General features: G+C 45.0%; 1 pseudogene; it reads right to left on the bottom strand.

The window, feature by feature from the left end:
* Window positions 1-11,669: 11,669 nt before the first annotated feature.
* LOC114199689 (enhancer of rudimentary homolog pseudogene) lies at window positions 11,670-11,974 on the bottom strand (annotated as a pseudogene).
* Between the last annotated feature and the right edge of the window lie 3,982 nt (window positions 11,975-15,956).

Here is a 15,956-nt window from a genome sequence, read left to right on the forward strand (position 1 = left end):
TTTCATGGGCCACACTGTGACTCAGGCAGCCCAAGGGACTCCCCCAGTTTCCTACTGGGGTAGGTCTTGCTGATGGGAAGTGGTGCCTGCTCGTTCAGTTTCCTTTCTTGTCAGTTTCTTGCGAATCCTGCCACTCTGATACTTAAAGCTGGGTGGGGAAAAGCCCTTCCTAGGAATTTTTGGTGCTGTGGGCATCTGTTCCTCAGCTCCCAGAGGGCCTGGGCGGTGGCAGGCGAAGGTGAGTGTCCCAAGGACATGTGGGTGACACCTGGCAGACAGGTCTTGGCTCTTCCCTGCCGGGCTGGCACTCACCCAGGGACGGTAGTACCCTGTCATTTCAGAAGCCACTGGCCTGTCCTCGGGACCCTGTGCCGGGAGTGGTGTCATGTGGGAGAGCTCTGCTTCGGCCGTTGTTGGGAGACACCTTTTCCTCTGAGTCTCTGCTGGAGGGCATGTAGTCTCCAGAACAGTCCCAAGGGGGTGACTGTGGTCTGGGGGCAGGTTTGAAGGAAGTGGGGAGAGGGAAGAGGCGGAGCGGAGGGGAAGAGACCTAAAGGGGACTGAAGCAAAGGGAAGAAACAAAGCTCAGTGGTTTCCAACCCGGCGCTTCTGCCCCTGGAGGATGCTGGGCGATGTGTGGAGACATCTGCGGTTGGCACAACTTGGGGAAGGGGTGCCCCCAGCATCCGGTGCGTGGAGGCCGGGGATGCTGCTCAACCTGCTCCTGCACACAGGACGGCCCCACCACAAAGAACAATCTGGCCCCAAATGTCCACAGAGCCTTGATGTGACTCCCAGGACTGGCAGAGGCTGGAGGACAAGGACCCCGTTTGTCTCCAACTGAGCTCTGCAGGGAGAGTCTTTTGACTGGGAACTTCTCCAGTGGAGAAAGCTCCCCTTTTTTTCTTCTTGAGCTGCAAGTAGTGTGCGTGATATGGCCTTTGGGCAAATTGTGGAAATGGAAAAGTTAAGTTTGGCTCTCAGCCCTGATTTTGATCTTTTCCATATGAAGCTTCCTTTTTGATTTCCCCTCATCCAGACAGGAGAGGGTATCATCAGTCATTGGCCCCTAAATACAAATGGTTGTCCACCCCAGGCCGCCTCCCTCTGGGTAATCACCAAGTAGCCTTTTCTGTAGGTGACAGAGCGCCTTGCGTGGCCTTGGGAGGAGGTTCTAGGTGCCTGGGTGCAGTGGGGCGGCCCTATTGGTGAGGGCTCCCTGGTGACCGCTTACACCTGCCTGGCCTTGCTGAGTGTGTTTGCCACGAACTGGGCTCTCACCACTGAGATTGGCAGCTTGCTGGCTGCCAACTGTCCTTTGAGGGCCCAGTTCCACGCAGGCTGCCTTCTGGCTTTGCATGGGACCCGATGGGGATGGGGCGCCGGGGAGCTGCCTGGGCCTCTCTGCCTCGTCCAGCAGAGGCCTTCCTAGGAGCAGTCTGAGGCCCTGCACTACTGTGGTGAGGAAAAGAAGTTGGAGCAGGAGCGAACCGTCATGGGGAGTGTGGTCTGGGCATCCAAGGAGGGACGGGGACCGGGACTCGTTGGGTGTGGGCATTTTTGGGGAACAGCTTAGACACCCAGTGAGGCTGTAACTGTAGGGACAACAAGAGTGTCCTGGGGGCTGGAGCATGGGGCAGTGTGCTTCACCGGGGACAGTCGGGGCAGGTGCCAGGCCCAGTCTTGGGGTGCACCAAACCATTTCTGAGGGTGTGATTACCTCCCGGAAGCTGAGATCTGAGCTGTGCCCCTGGTCCTGGCCTTCCCTTCTCCCTTCCATGCGTGTCGCTCATGGTGGGTCCGTGGAGGGCCCTTCTCTCTTTAAGACTGCCCTTGATGTAAACGTCGGCCAGGTGTCGCTGGAAGCTGGAGCCTGAGGGCCGTGTGAGCATCCACCACCGGCTGAGGCTGCAGGTCTGGGGTGTGCACCAGGGAACACAGCTTGGAAAGTACATGCTGACAGGGCAGCTGAGAGCCGAAACCCCTTCGAGCATGTGGTCATGCCCCTCTAATAAGTAGAAAAACCAAGAGTCCCCGCCCGGTGCTGGGAGAGCCGCCATGGTCAGGCTAGGGGACTGGGGGTGGGGGGAGGCATCGGGAAAACTCTGAAAATTCTGCACAATGTTTTGCTTTCACTCACCTAAACTTAGAGGAATCCTCTGGCAAAATGAAACTGAAATCTTGCTTTCCCGCTGACCATCCTCCTGGTGACTGCAGTGTATGACTTGCCCTTGAGTGTAGACTGGATGCTTTTTGGGGTCAGCTCTGTCTACATATCATTCAGGTACAAGGAAATCCACCCATTTCAAGCGTACAACCGGTACGTTTTTACCAATGTGTGCAGCTGCGTAAGCCCCGCAATCCCACCTCATGCCGTAAGGCGACATTTCCATCGTCCCAAAGTTCCCTCCCCTGATCTCCTCCCCTCCAGCCCCAGCCCCCCCCCCCCCCCCCGCAAGCCCTGATCTGCTCTCTCTCTGCATTTGACCTTTTAAAAAAAATACTTGTTTATACCTGGAATCTTAGAGTGTCTGGCTTTTAAAACTTAATGTAATGCTTTTCCGTTTCATGCACACTGTTGTGTGCCGCAGTAACTTGTCCTTCGGATGGCTGAACGCCGCTCTCTGGTGCCTCCAGGGACACCACAATTTGCTGATCCATTCACCAGTTAATGGCCACTTGGGTTGTTTACAGTTTTTGGAGCCTCTGAAGAAAGCTGCTATAAACATTAGATTACAAGGATTAATATGGACATCTGTTTTCTGGTTTTTTGTTTTGTTTTTTGGAAATACCTGTAAGTGTAATTGCTGGGAGAGCTTATGGTTAACTTTTAAGGAACTGTCCACCTGTTTTCCAAAATGGCCTTGCCATCTTGCCTTCGCAGTGGTAGTGGGTGGGGGTCCTGGCCGCTCCCTGGTCCTTGCCAGCACTGGGTGTGGCCAGCCTCTCAGTTTAAGCCCTTCAGCGACCACAGGGGGATCCTTTGTACGTCCCCGAGGACCAGTGATGTTTCCATGGGCTTACTTGCCGTCTGTGTATCTTCTTTGATGAAATGTCTGTTCAGATCCTTTGACCACTTTTTAAAACCTGAGTTGTTTTTCTTTTATGATTGAGTTGCAGGAGTTTATATATATATATATATATTCTGGATCCAAGTCCTTTGTCAGATATATGTTTTGCAAATATTTTTTTGTGGCTTTCCTTTTCATTGTCTTTTTTTTTTTTTAAAGATTTTATTTATTTGAGAGAGCGACAATGAGAGACGGAGAGTGAGCACATGAGAGGGGGGAGGGTCAGAGGGAGAAGCAGACTCCCTGCTGAGCAGGAAGCCCGATGCGGGACTCGATCCCGGGACTCCAGGATCATGACCTGAGCCCAGGGCAGTCGCTTAACCGACTGAGCCACCCAGGTGCCCCTCCTTTTCATTGTCTTAACAGTGTCATTTGAAGAACAAAATTTTTAACGTTGATGAAGCCCAATTTATCAAGTATTTCTTTTATAGTTTGTGCTTTTTTTGTGTCTTATTTAAGAAAACTCTGGCTAACCTAAGGTCACTTATATTTTCTCCTGTGTTTCTCCTAGAAGTTTCATACTTGTAGCTCTTACATTTATGTCTTAGGCCTTCTCTGGGTTCATTTTTTTGTATATGAGATGAGTCATGGTTCATTTTAAAATTTCCATATGGATACCCAGTCATTCCAGTACCATTAGCTGAAAAGATCATCCTTTCTTCATTGAATTGCCTGGGCACCTTTGTAGAAAATCAGTTGGCCATGTGTATGTGGATCTACTTCTAGATTCTATACTGTTTTGATTTTATTAGAAAGAGTAAGACTAAAATATAGTGCTTCTCATGAAAACACATTCACACTTTATCAAATAATGTATTTATCTGGGATGCCGATTAGAGTATTCCCTTCTCCCTGAGGACTATAGTCTAATTTTGTGCAAGTTGGTGGTGTGCTTTGGCTAAAGCATTAGTAGCTGGGGCCCATTTAAATATCATTAACTGGGCGCCTGGGTGGCTCAGTTGGTTAAGCGACTGCCTTTGGCTCAGGTCATGATCCTGGAGTCCCGGGATCGAGTCCCGCATTGGGCTCCCTGCTTGGCGGGGAGTCTGCTTCTCCCTCTGACCCTCTTCCCTCTGGTGCTCTCTGTCTCTCATTCTCTCTCTCTCAAATAAATAAATAAAATCTTATAAAAAAATAAAAAAATAAATATCGTTAACTTATGCAAACAAATGGGCAAAACGGCCTAACGACTTTTGAGAATGAGATAGAATAATCTGAAATATATACCTTACACCTAGTTTGGTATTTCTTTCTCTTCTACAACTCCCAGGTCCACGAGTGTCCAGAAACCCTCTGACTCAAACTTGGGAAGGTAGGTGCTGGTTTCAAACACAGTTCTCCTTGTCACAGCACGTTAGGAACGCTTCCTAATTTCCAGGAATATCTTACATTTTCTTTGGTTATCCAGATATCAGGTGTGAGTCTACCCAGGTGAATTTCTGTTCCTCGGCACAGTAATTAATACAGTTCATCAGTTGTAGGGGCTCTCATGTTACACAACCTGTTCATCCCCACATTTCCATCTCGTGGCACAGGGACACGCACCACGCAGTGTGTAAGGGGAGAAAGGGAAAAGCACTTATGTTCTTGCCACTGTAAAACCCTATTTTCATATTCCTATGTAGTCTTCATCACATGCATACAAAGGTATAGATACTCTCATCTTGTATTCTCCTTTCATATAGGATACATTTGATCACATATGGCCTTGTCAAGGGCTTCCTACTCTGTTGTGTTTCTAAGACCAGTAGGGGGAAAAAACAAAACAAAACTATGTTGCACTGGGGAGTTGATACTTTAACTCTGTAGTAAGGTTGGGCGTCTGCCCGAATGAAAAAATAAAATCTTAAAAAAAAATTAAAAAAACCCAACTACCATACAGCAGTGTCATCATTCATAAAAGAAAGGATACTTTAGCTCGACATTATGAAGGCCATCTCAGACTGGCATTGTACCTGCACCAGCGTTTCGGAGCTGCCAGGTAGACCCTCAGAAAGGACACAAGGCTAGAATCAGTCTTGGGATGAAAAATAGGGCTCTGTCCCTTTCTTCACTGAACTGTTTGCTCTCTGAGGCTTACTGTCCTCACCTGGTGTTTTAATAACAACCCATTTCTAAACTGAAGCTGCTCACAAGTTTTATCTATCTATCTATCTATCTATCTATCTATCTATCTATTTATTTATTTAGAGAGAGAGTGTGCAAGAGCAGGGGGAGTGGCAGAGGGAGAAGCAGACTCCCCGCTGAGCAGGGAGCTGACATGAGGCTCGATCCCAGGACCCTGGGATCACGACCTGAGACTAAGGCAGGTGCTTCACCGACGGAGCCGCCTGGCGCCCCTGCTCACAAGTAAATGACAGCTCTCCCAGCTTCGGCCCCCATCAGGGCTTTAAAAGCCAGAGGATCAGTTCAGTGTGACTTGCACACCCAGGACAGGAGGGTGTGCCCCTTGGGGTCTTCCCTTTGGGGCCCCATCCAGCTAACACCCTGTCCTGGAAGCGAAGGGGCCCCAGAGGCGTGCAGACCACGGGTCCATCAGCAGCCGCTCTGTCCCATCGTCTTGGGAGGGTCAGGCAGATGCTGGGCCCCCCGGTGCCTTCCCGTCTTCCTTCAATCTCCGGAGCGCACGCTTAAACTCTCTCGCGCGTGATTTCTTTCAAATCTTGCCCATTTACCTGGAGGAAAGTCAGCGTCCCCTTTTCATTCCACTTAGGAATAGAAACCCTTCACCAATCCTTTATCGGACTGATAAAGCAAGAGAGGTGGGGATAAGGCAAAAGCAAAGGAAAGCCACAGGCATCAACCCTCACCCCTGGAGAGCAGAACTAACCGGTGACAATCAGCTTGGGCATTCTTGAACGTCCCCTGAAATCTCGACTAAATGGTATGCCCTTGCTTATCTTCCTCTGATTGTATCTTTTTCTCAAGTATTAGCAATTGAATAAATCCTCACGGGAGGGAGAATAACGGCCCCCACAGGTGTCCACATCCTCACCCCGTGACCCTTGGCATATGGCTATGTCACGCAGCAGGGCAAAGGGCAACGAGGACCGCTCATCAGCAGACCTCCAGACGGGGAGAGGGGCCTGGGTTATCCAGGCGCTGTGCTATTACGGGGTCCTTAAGAGTCACCAAGGAAGGCAGGAGAGGGTCAGTGGAGCTGCAGGGTCTGAGAGATGCAGTGTCTCCACCTTGAAGGTGGAGGAAGGGGGTCGGGTCTAGAAGCGTAGGCGCCTCCGGGAGCTGGAAAAGGAGAGGAAACAGATTGTCCTCCAGAAAGGAACGCGGCCCGCTGACCCTCGGTTTTTGCCCAGTGAGTCCTGTGTTGGACCTCTGCCCTTCCGGACTGCAAAATAATAAATTCGTGTTGTTTTAGGCCAGTAAGTTTTTGGTAATTTGTTATAGCAGTGATCGAAAACAGATAAAATATTTAACCATTCCTTATTCATTTCCCCCCTGCTTTGTTTAATAGGATGGCCACAAAATTGCTTTGCAAACTTACCGATTTTTTTTTTTTTTAGACTGGCATGAGAGTGTGCCCACCATTTTAAAGCATTTTTCCTCAACTCAATCATTTTCATGTCACGCTCCCACTATCTTAAAGATTGTTTTTCAAACTAGAAAAGTAGGGGCGCCTGGGTGCCTCAGTCAGTTAGGCGTCTGCGTTCGGCTCAGGTCATGATCCCAGGGTGCTGGGATAGAGTCCCGCATCGGGCTCCCTGCTCTGCGGGGAGCCTGCTTCTCCCTCTGCCTGCTGATCCCCCTGCTCGTGCTCACTCTCTCCCTGACAAATAAATAAATAAATAATAAAAATCTTAAAAAAAAAAAAGGAAAACAACTGCAATAGAATTTTTGGAACAAAATCTGTGATTATGAGCTTCCCACTTATGAATTTCTATAGATTTTTTCTATAGCGTAAGTCCAAGGAAGTTTTTATAAATGCCACCACCATCCCCTCAGAGTCACCTGCTGGGGAGGGACTCTCGCTCTGTGCTGTCACAGCAGATGGCCCCACCTCAGTTTTTGAAAAGGATTTGAATTGGAATGGACTTTTTCTCAATCTAAGAGTTTTCTGAACATTAAACGATTAAAAAAAACAAACTGCTGTATGAGATACCAAATTTCTTATTTCTGGAATAATTCAAAGAGGCCCCCAAGGGTGTTCTAGAGGGGATTCCTGCAAGGGGTGGGAAGTTATGTTAGGTCACCCTCGGGTCCTTTCCAACGCAAAGAGCAGATGATTTCCTTATCTGGAAGAACCTGGAATTGTTTCTCGGCTGTCTTGCCCTGATGGCCCAACCCCCATCCGTGTTGCCCTGCCCAGTGTTTCCCAAGAGACAGATGTGTGACATCAGAGCTGGAAGTGTCCCTGCACGTTTCCCTTCCTTGCCAGTGTGGCCAGCCTTGGGGGGTGCGAGGGAGCTGGGGCCGGCTACCACTGCCCAGCCCTTCTCCCCGAGTTCACGTGCTAGGGGTCCTTGGGGAGCCTACCGTTCCTGTTCCTCCCTGCCACCAATTCGTTTAACCCACACTTCGGTTGGAGAGGTAGGGGTGTGCCCCCGTGACCGTGGGTCTAGGAGTCCCTGTTTCCCGCCTCTGAATGGACATTTCCTAGGCTATGATGCCGGCCGAGTCCGTGTCCTGCAGGACAAGCACAGAGAGGGAACAGGAGAGAGGGTGGACAGTTGATTTGTCCAGTGGTAGAATGGGGAGTGGCTGGCTTTCTTCCATGTTCCACCCTTGACATCACGGAGTCATTCACTTTTCATTATGGGAAAGTTGCTGTGAGAAATCGAGATCCTCAGTCTCTGTGTTCAGAAAAATGGCCCTTGAGAGGAGGGGGCTGACCGCTGGTCCTGTCTGCTCCGAGTGGGCGCAACCTAGAAAATAAAAGTGGAATTACTGACCACAGTTTTCAGGGCGTTAGTCATCGTGATTAAAAAAGGAAGTCAGACATATAAATGGAGGAAAGGGTAGTCACTATCTCCCTATCTGTGGGTGATGCCAGTACCGTGTGTCCTCGCATTAACCAGTGAATGAGGAGACCGACAGCATGGCTACTTACAGTATTCAGAAAGCTCTATTTTACCTGTAAGCCAATAATGATAATTTAAAAATTGTAATGGAAAAGAAAACATTTCATCCACAGTAACAACAAAATGCATAAAAATCTATAAAAAATTTGCACAAAAAATCATGCAGGACCCAAAGTGAGAAATATTGATGGCTCCATTAAAGGCATAAAAGATGACTTGTCCTCAGGTAAAAATTGTAATTTAATTGATTTTAATTTAATACAGAAAAGACTTACTATTGAAAAATGTCCATTCCTCATAAATTTTCTATAAATTCAATGCAGTTCCAACCAAATTCCCATGAACTTTTTTTTGAGCTTTTATTTTTTTAAAGATTTTATTCATTTATTTGAGAGAGAGAGAGAGCACAAGTGGGTGGGAGGGGCAGAGGCAGAGAGAGAAGCATCCGGGCTTGATCCCAGGACCCCAGGATCATGACCTGAGCTGAAGGCTTAACTGACTGAGCCACCCAGGTGCCCTGAGCTTTTTTGTTTTGTTTTGTTTTTTAAAGATTATATTTATTTATTAGAGAGAGAGAGGGCACACAAGCAGGGGAGAGGGAGAAGCAGGCTCCCTCCTCAGCAGGGAGCCCGATGTATGTGGGGCTCGATCCCAGGACCCTGGGATCACGACCTGAGCGGAAGGCAGATGCTTAACCGTCTGAGCCACCCAGGCGCCCCAGCCTTTTTGTTTTTAACACAATTATTTTAAATGTATCTGTGAGAGTACACATGGTAAGGTGGCTAGGAAGTATGTGTGGTTTGCTAGCGTCCACAAAATCTATTGTAAAATTTACATACAGTAAAAGTCATTTTTTTAAAAGATTTTATTTATTTATTTTACAGGGAGAGACACGGCGAGAGAGGGAACACAAGCAGGGGGAGTGGGAGAAGGAGAAGCAGGCTTCCCACTGAGCAGGGAGCCCGACGTGGGGCTCAATCTCAGGACCCTGGGATCATGACCTGAGCCGAAGGCAGATGCTTAACGACTGAGCCACTCAGGCGCCCCTTATTTGCTAATATTTTGATGAGGACTTTTGCATCTATGTTCATGAGGAATATTGGTCTGTAGATCTCCTTTCCTGTGTAGTATTTCTCTGGTTTTGGTATGAGGGTAATGCTGGATGCATAGAATGACTTGGGAAGTAGTTCTTCATCTTTTATTTTCTGGAAAAAACTTAGAATTTGTGTTATTCCTTCACTGGGTGCATGATAAAATCATCTAGTCTTGGGGTTTCTTTCTTGGAAGGTTTTCTTTTTAAGCTACAAACTCTTGGGCGCCTGGGTGGCTCAGTTGGTTAAGCGACTGCCTTCGGCTCAGGTCATGATCCTGGAGTCCCGGGATCGAGTCCCACATCGGGCTCCCTGCTCAGTGGGGAGTCTGCTTCTCCCTCTGACCCTCTTCCCTCTCGTGCTTTCTATCTCTCATTCTCTCTCTCTCTCAAATAAATAAATAAAAAATAAAATCTTTAAGCTACAAACTCTCTAATAAATATAGGACCATTTAAGTTGTCCATTTCTTCTTGAGGGAGTTTTGGTAGTCTGTGTCCTTGAAGAAACTGATTGATTTCACTCAAATTGTCAAATTTGCCGTCGAATTTTCATAATATTACTCTGCTCTCCTTTCTTTCTCTCTCTCTTTTTTAAAGATTTTATTTATTTATTTGACAGAGACACAGCGAGAGGGGGAACACAAGCAGCGGGAGTGGGAGAGGGAGAAGCAGGCTTCCCACTGAGCAGGGAGCCCGATGCGGGGCTCGATCCCAGGACCCTGGGATCATGACTTGAGCCGAAGGCAGATGCTTAACAACTGAGCCACCCAGGCACCCCTCTCAATCTCTCTCTTTTTTAAAGATTTTATTTATTTATTTGACAGAGAGCGATAGAGAGCACAACAGGGGGAGTGGCAGCAGAGGGAGAGGGAGAAGCAGGCTCCCTGCTGAGCAGGGAGCCCGATGTGGGACTCCGTCCCAGGACCCTGAGATCATGACCTGAGCTGAAGGCAGACGCTTAACCTTCTGAGCCACCCAGGTGTCCCAGTCTGCTCTCCTTTCAATATCTCTCGGCTCTGTATGCTATCCTTTATTTTGATGACTTTTATCTTTCCTTTTTTTTTTCTTGGTCAGTCTGGCTAGAGGTATATCAATTTTTTTGATTTTTTCACAAAACCAGTTTTTGGTTTTATTGATTTTTATCTATTGTTTTTCTGTTTTTTTTTTAAGATTTTATTTATTTATTTGACAGAGAGAGACACAGCAAGAGAGGGAACACAAGCAGGGGGAGTGGGAGAGGGAGAAGAAGCAGGCTTCCCGCCGAGCAGGGAGCCCGATGCGGGACTCGATCCCGGGACCCTGGGATCGACCTGAGCCGAAGGCAGACGCCTAACGACTGAGCCACCCAGGCGCCCCTGTTTTTCTGTTTTTAATGCAACTCATATTTGTCCCTATTATTATTTGTTTCCTTCCTTTTCCTTGCTTTGGATTTAATTTGCTCTTTTTTTCCCCTAGTTTCTTAAGGTGGATGCTTAGTTTATTTATTTGAAATCCATCTTCTTTTCTGACATAAACATTTAATATCTCTAAACTTCCCTCTAAGCACTGCTTTCCTGGCATCCCACAGATTTTGATAAGTTGTATTATTATTTTCCTTCCACTCAAAATATTTATAATTTCCCTTGTGATTTACTTTGTGGCCGAGGGATTATTTAGAAGTATGTTGTTTAATTCCCAAATATTTAGGGGGATTTTGTAAATATCTTTCTGTCATTAATTTGTAGTTTAATTCCGTTATGGACAGAGAACATACTTTGTATGATTTCGATTATTTTAGATTTGTTGAGTTTTGTTATGTGACTCAGGATATGGCCTATGTTGATGGAAGTCCATGTGCACTTGAGAAGAAACTGTATTCTGTTGTTGCACAGAGTACTCTAGAAATGTTAATTAGGTCAAATTGGTTGCACATTGGTTGTTCAGGTCTTCTATATTCTTGGTGATTTCCTGTCTACTTGCTTTATCAGTTATTGAGAGTGGAATGTTGACATCTCTCAGTATAATTTTAGAATTTGTCTGTTTCTGCTTTCACTTCTATCATTTATTTCTTCACATATTTTCTTTTTAAACTAAAGAACATTTGTTTTTCACTATGACTTTATCTCAAGGACGTAACTAAACTGTCCCCACCCTCCCACCCTAACCTGAGGAAGGAGTGGTACAGTGAATGCAATAAAGCCGATATGAACAGTTTGAAGGATTGGAACCAACATTAACTGACAAAGAGCAACTTCTATCTAAATTATCATAAAAATGTTTAATAAAAAAAAGCAGGGGAGGAAGGGGGTAATGAGGGAGTAATGAAGGTTTCCTATGGAATAAGATCCTCACATGTCATCAGACACATTCAATCCTGACCATAGTGTGCCAGACGGGAGCCGGATGACTCTAACTTGTGTCACTTCTGGCACAGCATACTCTACGCATCTGTGTTCAAAGCCCATCCCCTGCCCCCTACTGCTGCCAGCTCAGCTATTTAGCAGCCTTTTGGGCCTGCTGACAAAGGGGCATGTGGATCTTCTCTTTAACCCAGTCTCTGTTGTAAGGCTGACATGTCTGTCTGGGTATCAGCTCGGTAAGCAAGGCTGAGGTCTGTCAGATTACCAGTAAGATCAAACAACTGACTGACACCATATGCGACAGAGGGACTATTGCATTCACATGTTCTTCATGCATTTTACAAACGCCTTCCCTGCATTCATTCACAGATTCACAGTCTGCAAAAGTTCTACCTCTGGCCTCTTGGTAGGCTGTACCAGGAAAACGGTGTGAGACATCACGCCAAACTCTCTTGCTGCAGCCACTGCCCACACACCCTTGCACACCGGCTTAGCCCCAGCACTGCCTGCTTCTTCACGCATTTTCATTCTCTGCCGTTATGTGCATACACATTTAGGATTGTTATGTCTTGCTGAATTGGCCTTCATCACCATATATTATTTCTCTATATCTTTGGTAATTTTCCTTGTTCTGAAAGTATTTGTCTGCTATTAATATAGCTACTCAAGCTTTCCTTCCTAATATAAACAGCTTTATTGAGCTATGATCCATATACCATAAAATTCATTTAAACTATACAATTCAGTGTTTTTTTTAGTATATTCACAGTATGTGAAAACATTGCATAATCAACTTTGTAACACTTCTGTACCCTCAAAAGGAACTCTGTACCCGCTAGCGATCAATACCCATTTCCCTCCTACTCCTCTCTGAGCCCTAATCAACCACTAATCTGCTTTCTGACTCAATAAATTTACCTATTTTTGACACTTCATATAAATGAAATCATACAATTTGTTTTTTGTGTGTGTGTCTGGCTTCTTTCACTTAGCATAATATTTTCAAGAGTCATCCATGTTATAGCATGCATCAGTATTTCATTACTTACTATGGCTAAATAATATTCCCTGGTATGGACATATTTTATTTATCATTTCATCAGTTGATGGACATTTGGTTTGTTACCCCTTTTTGTTTATTCTGAATAATGCTGCTAGAAAAAGTCATGTATAGGTTTTTGGGTGAACATAGGTTTTCATTTCTTTTGGTTACATACCTAGAAATACAATTGCTGGGTCATATGTGTTTAAACTTATGAGTAGTTTTCTTTTCTTTTCTTTTTTAAAGATTTTATTTATTTATTTGACAGAGAGAGACAGCGAGAGAGGGAACACAAGCAGAGGGAGTGGGAGAGGGAGAAGCAGGCTTCCCACGGAGCAGGGAGCCCGATGCGGGCCCTGATCCCAGGACCCTGGGATCATGACCTGAGCCGAAGGCAGACGCTTAATGACTGAGCCACCCAGGTGCCCCAGTAGTTTTCTTTTAATTAGTGTTTTCATGATAATATGTTTTTCCATCCTCTAACTTTTAGCCTTTGTATGCCATTGTATTTGAAGTGGATTCTTTGTGGACAGCATATAGTTGGATATTTTAAAAAATTCAATCTGACAATCTCTGTCTTTTAATTCATGTGTTTGACTATTTACATTTAATGTAATTATTGATACTGCTGAATTTAGGTCTAGCAGTTTATTATTTGTTTTTTGTTTGTTTCTCTGTTTTTTGTTTCTCTTTCTCCTTTCCTACCTTCTTCTGGATTATTTGAATATTTCCTTTAGTATGCCCGTTTTAATTTGCTTATGGGCTTTGACTATATTTCTTTGTAGTATTTTTAAATGGTTGCTCCATGGATTACAATATACATACCTACCTAGGGTTTTATCCCGTCTCCTTACTAATAGTTTACCACTTCAGGTAAAATGTAGAAAACTTATGATCATAGATATTCCTGTCCTTCCCCCTGCTTTGTGTTGTACTTGTCAGAAGTACTTTATCTACATACCTCAAAAACCTCATCAGAGGTTTTTGTTATAGTTTTTCCTTTCAACTGTCATTCATAGTTTAAAGACCTGAAGAAGATTGTTTATTAGATTCACCATTCTGTTGCTCTTCCTTAATTCCTGAAGTTCCTAGTTTCCCTCTGTTATTTTCCTGTCACTTTCTTTCTTAGCATGTCTTTTACTGAAGGTTTATTGGCAGTGAATTCTATTTTTGTTTTATTTAATAATGTCTTTACTTCATTTTTATTTCTGAAGAGTGTTTCTACTCTAGAAGTATGGGTTAATAGTTATTTTCTTTCAGCATTTAAAAAAACATTGTTCCACTGTTTTCTGGTACCCAATGTTTCTGATGAGAAATCTCCAATCTTTTAGATTATGGTTCCCTTATATATAATGTATGCTTTTTCTCTGGCTGCTTCCAATATTTTTTCCTTTTATCTTTGGTTTTAGCAATATGATTATGATATGTCAGGGTGTGGATTTCTTTGGGTTTATCTTCTTTAGGATTTATTGCATTTCTTCAATCTGTACATTATGTCTTTCTCCAAATTAGGGAAGTTTTCCACTCTTGTTTCTTTGAATATTTCTTATGCACCATTTTCTTTCTCCTGTCCTTCTGGTACTCCAATGACATGAATATTAGACCTTTTGATATTTTCCTACAGTTTCCCTGTGTCTCTGTTGATTTTTCAAACCCTTTTTTTTCTCTGTTGTTCAGATAAGATCCTTCCTATTGATCTATTTTAAAAGCTCACTGATTCTTACTCCTGCCATCTATTCTGTAATTGAAATGTGAATTTTTTTTATTTCTGTTGTTGAATTTTTTAGTTTTAAAGTTTCTATTTGATTCTTTTTTATTGCTTCTATTTCTTTGCTGAGAACTTCTGTCTTCACTCTGTTCTGAGTACTCCCCCTCACTTCATGAAGCATGATTTTATTAGCTGCTGGAAAGGCTGTAATAATTCCAACATCTGGGTCATCTTGGGTTTGAGTTGTTGAGATTTTCTTGATTCTTTGTATGTCAAAGCATTTTGGATTGTATCCTGTACATTTTGAATATCATGTTACAAAACTCTGGTTCTTGCTAAATTCCTCTGGAGAATATTTCTTTTTCTGTTTTAGCAGGTTCCCAATCTGGTTAAGTTCGGACTGCAAAGTACTGACCTACCTTCTGTGGGCGGTGGTTCTGAGTTTGTTTTGTTTCCAAAGCCTCTATAGCATAAATCTTGTCACTTCACATGCACACCGCCCAGTGGCCAATCTGGGACACCAGTAGCCGGCCGCACCATGGTTCAGTTCTCAAAGACTTTGCTGTGTGCTGTCAGTCAGTGATGCACATGTGCAGCTTGGAGTGAACATAGGGTTTTATCCACAGCTTTAAAGGGTCCCTTTCTCTAGATCCCTCCTCCCCTGAGGCCCCCTTTTCTAGAAGGAGAGGGCTTAGCCTTCTTGCACTATTGCACAGTTCTGGCCTTAGGGTAAAGCAGAAAGAAGAAAGAGAAGAGACTTTGGACTGCCAGGGTCCTCTTTCCTGGCAACTCTGGCCAGAAGGAAGGGTTTTCCCTCAGTTTCGGTTGTCTGCAGTCTCCCATAGGCACAGACACTACCACGGGAGAGCCGATCCGTGATGGGCGCTGCTTTAGGGTAGGGGCAGGACAGTGAAAAGAAAAGAGCAGAAAGGGGGTCTTCCCCACTCTTTGTTCCTCAGGACCCCCCTTCCCAGTCCTCAGAGCAGAAAGAGAGTGTTTGTCTTGGAGCGTTTTCCTGTCCACATCCAACTATGTAGTTCTAGGGTTTGGGCTTCCCTATAATAAGGTCTGGAAATAAGGAGGGAAGAAACTCAGGAAGCTCATCCCCCTATTGGTTGTTCTTCGAATTTTTAAATCTGCGCTCCCCTCCCCCACCTCCACGGAATCCACCTGCTGTCACTGACTTGTTGGGGTTCCCACGTAGTTGCTTCAGGCGTCTGTTCAGGGTTTGGTTGTGCTGAGAGGGAGGAAGGATGGGGTTTTTCCTGGCTTGGGGTCCCAGGAAATGTGTGAATGTCTGAACTGTGTGCATAACGAGGCAGGAGTAGATGGACCAGGGATAAATTAAGAATGCAGAAATGACCTCACATAGCAAATGAGGACTGTCAGAGGAAGCATTTTAAGTCAGTGGGAGGAAAGTAAGATTATGAGACTACTGGCTGGACATTTGGGCTAAAAAAGTGGGAACCACACCCAACTTCTTATATCAAAATAAATTTAGGAGAGAATGGACTATTTACATGTGAAACACAGACACAGAACTAGTTGAGGAGAATTGGGGTGAATTTTTATAATCTTGTGGTGGGGGGATCTTTTATGACCATGACACGAAGTCTAGAAGCACTAACTAAAAGCTTCATGGATCTGATTCCCTGAGAATTAAAAAGCTC

Source organism: Eumetopias jubatus, unplaced genomic scaffold (genome assembly GCF_037043125.1).
Source record: "Eumetopias jubatus isolate StellerSeaLion01/CBP00866 unplaced genomic scaffold, mEumJub1_p1.0 scaffold_10, whole genome shotgun sequence".
Classification (NCBI taxonomy): domain Eukaryota; kingdom Metazoa; phylum Chordata; class Mammalia; order Carnivora; family Otariidae; genus Eumetopias; species Eumetopias jubatus.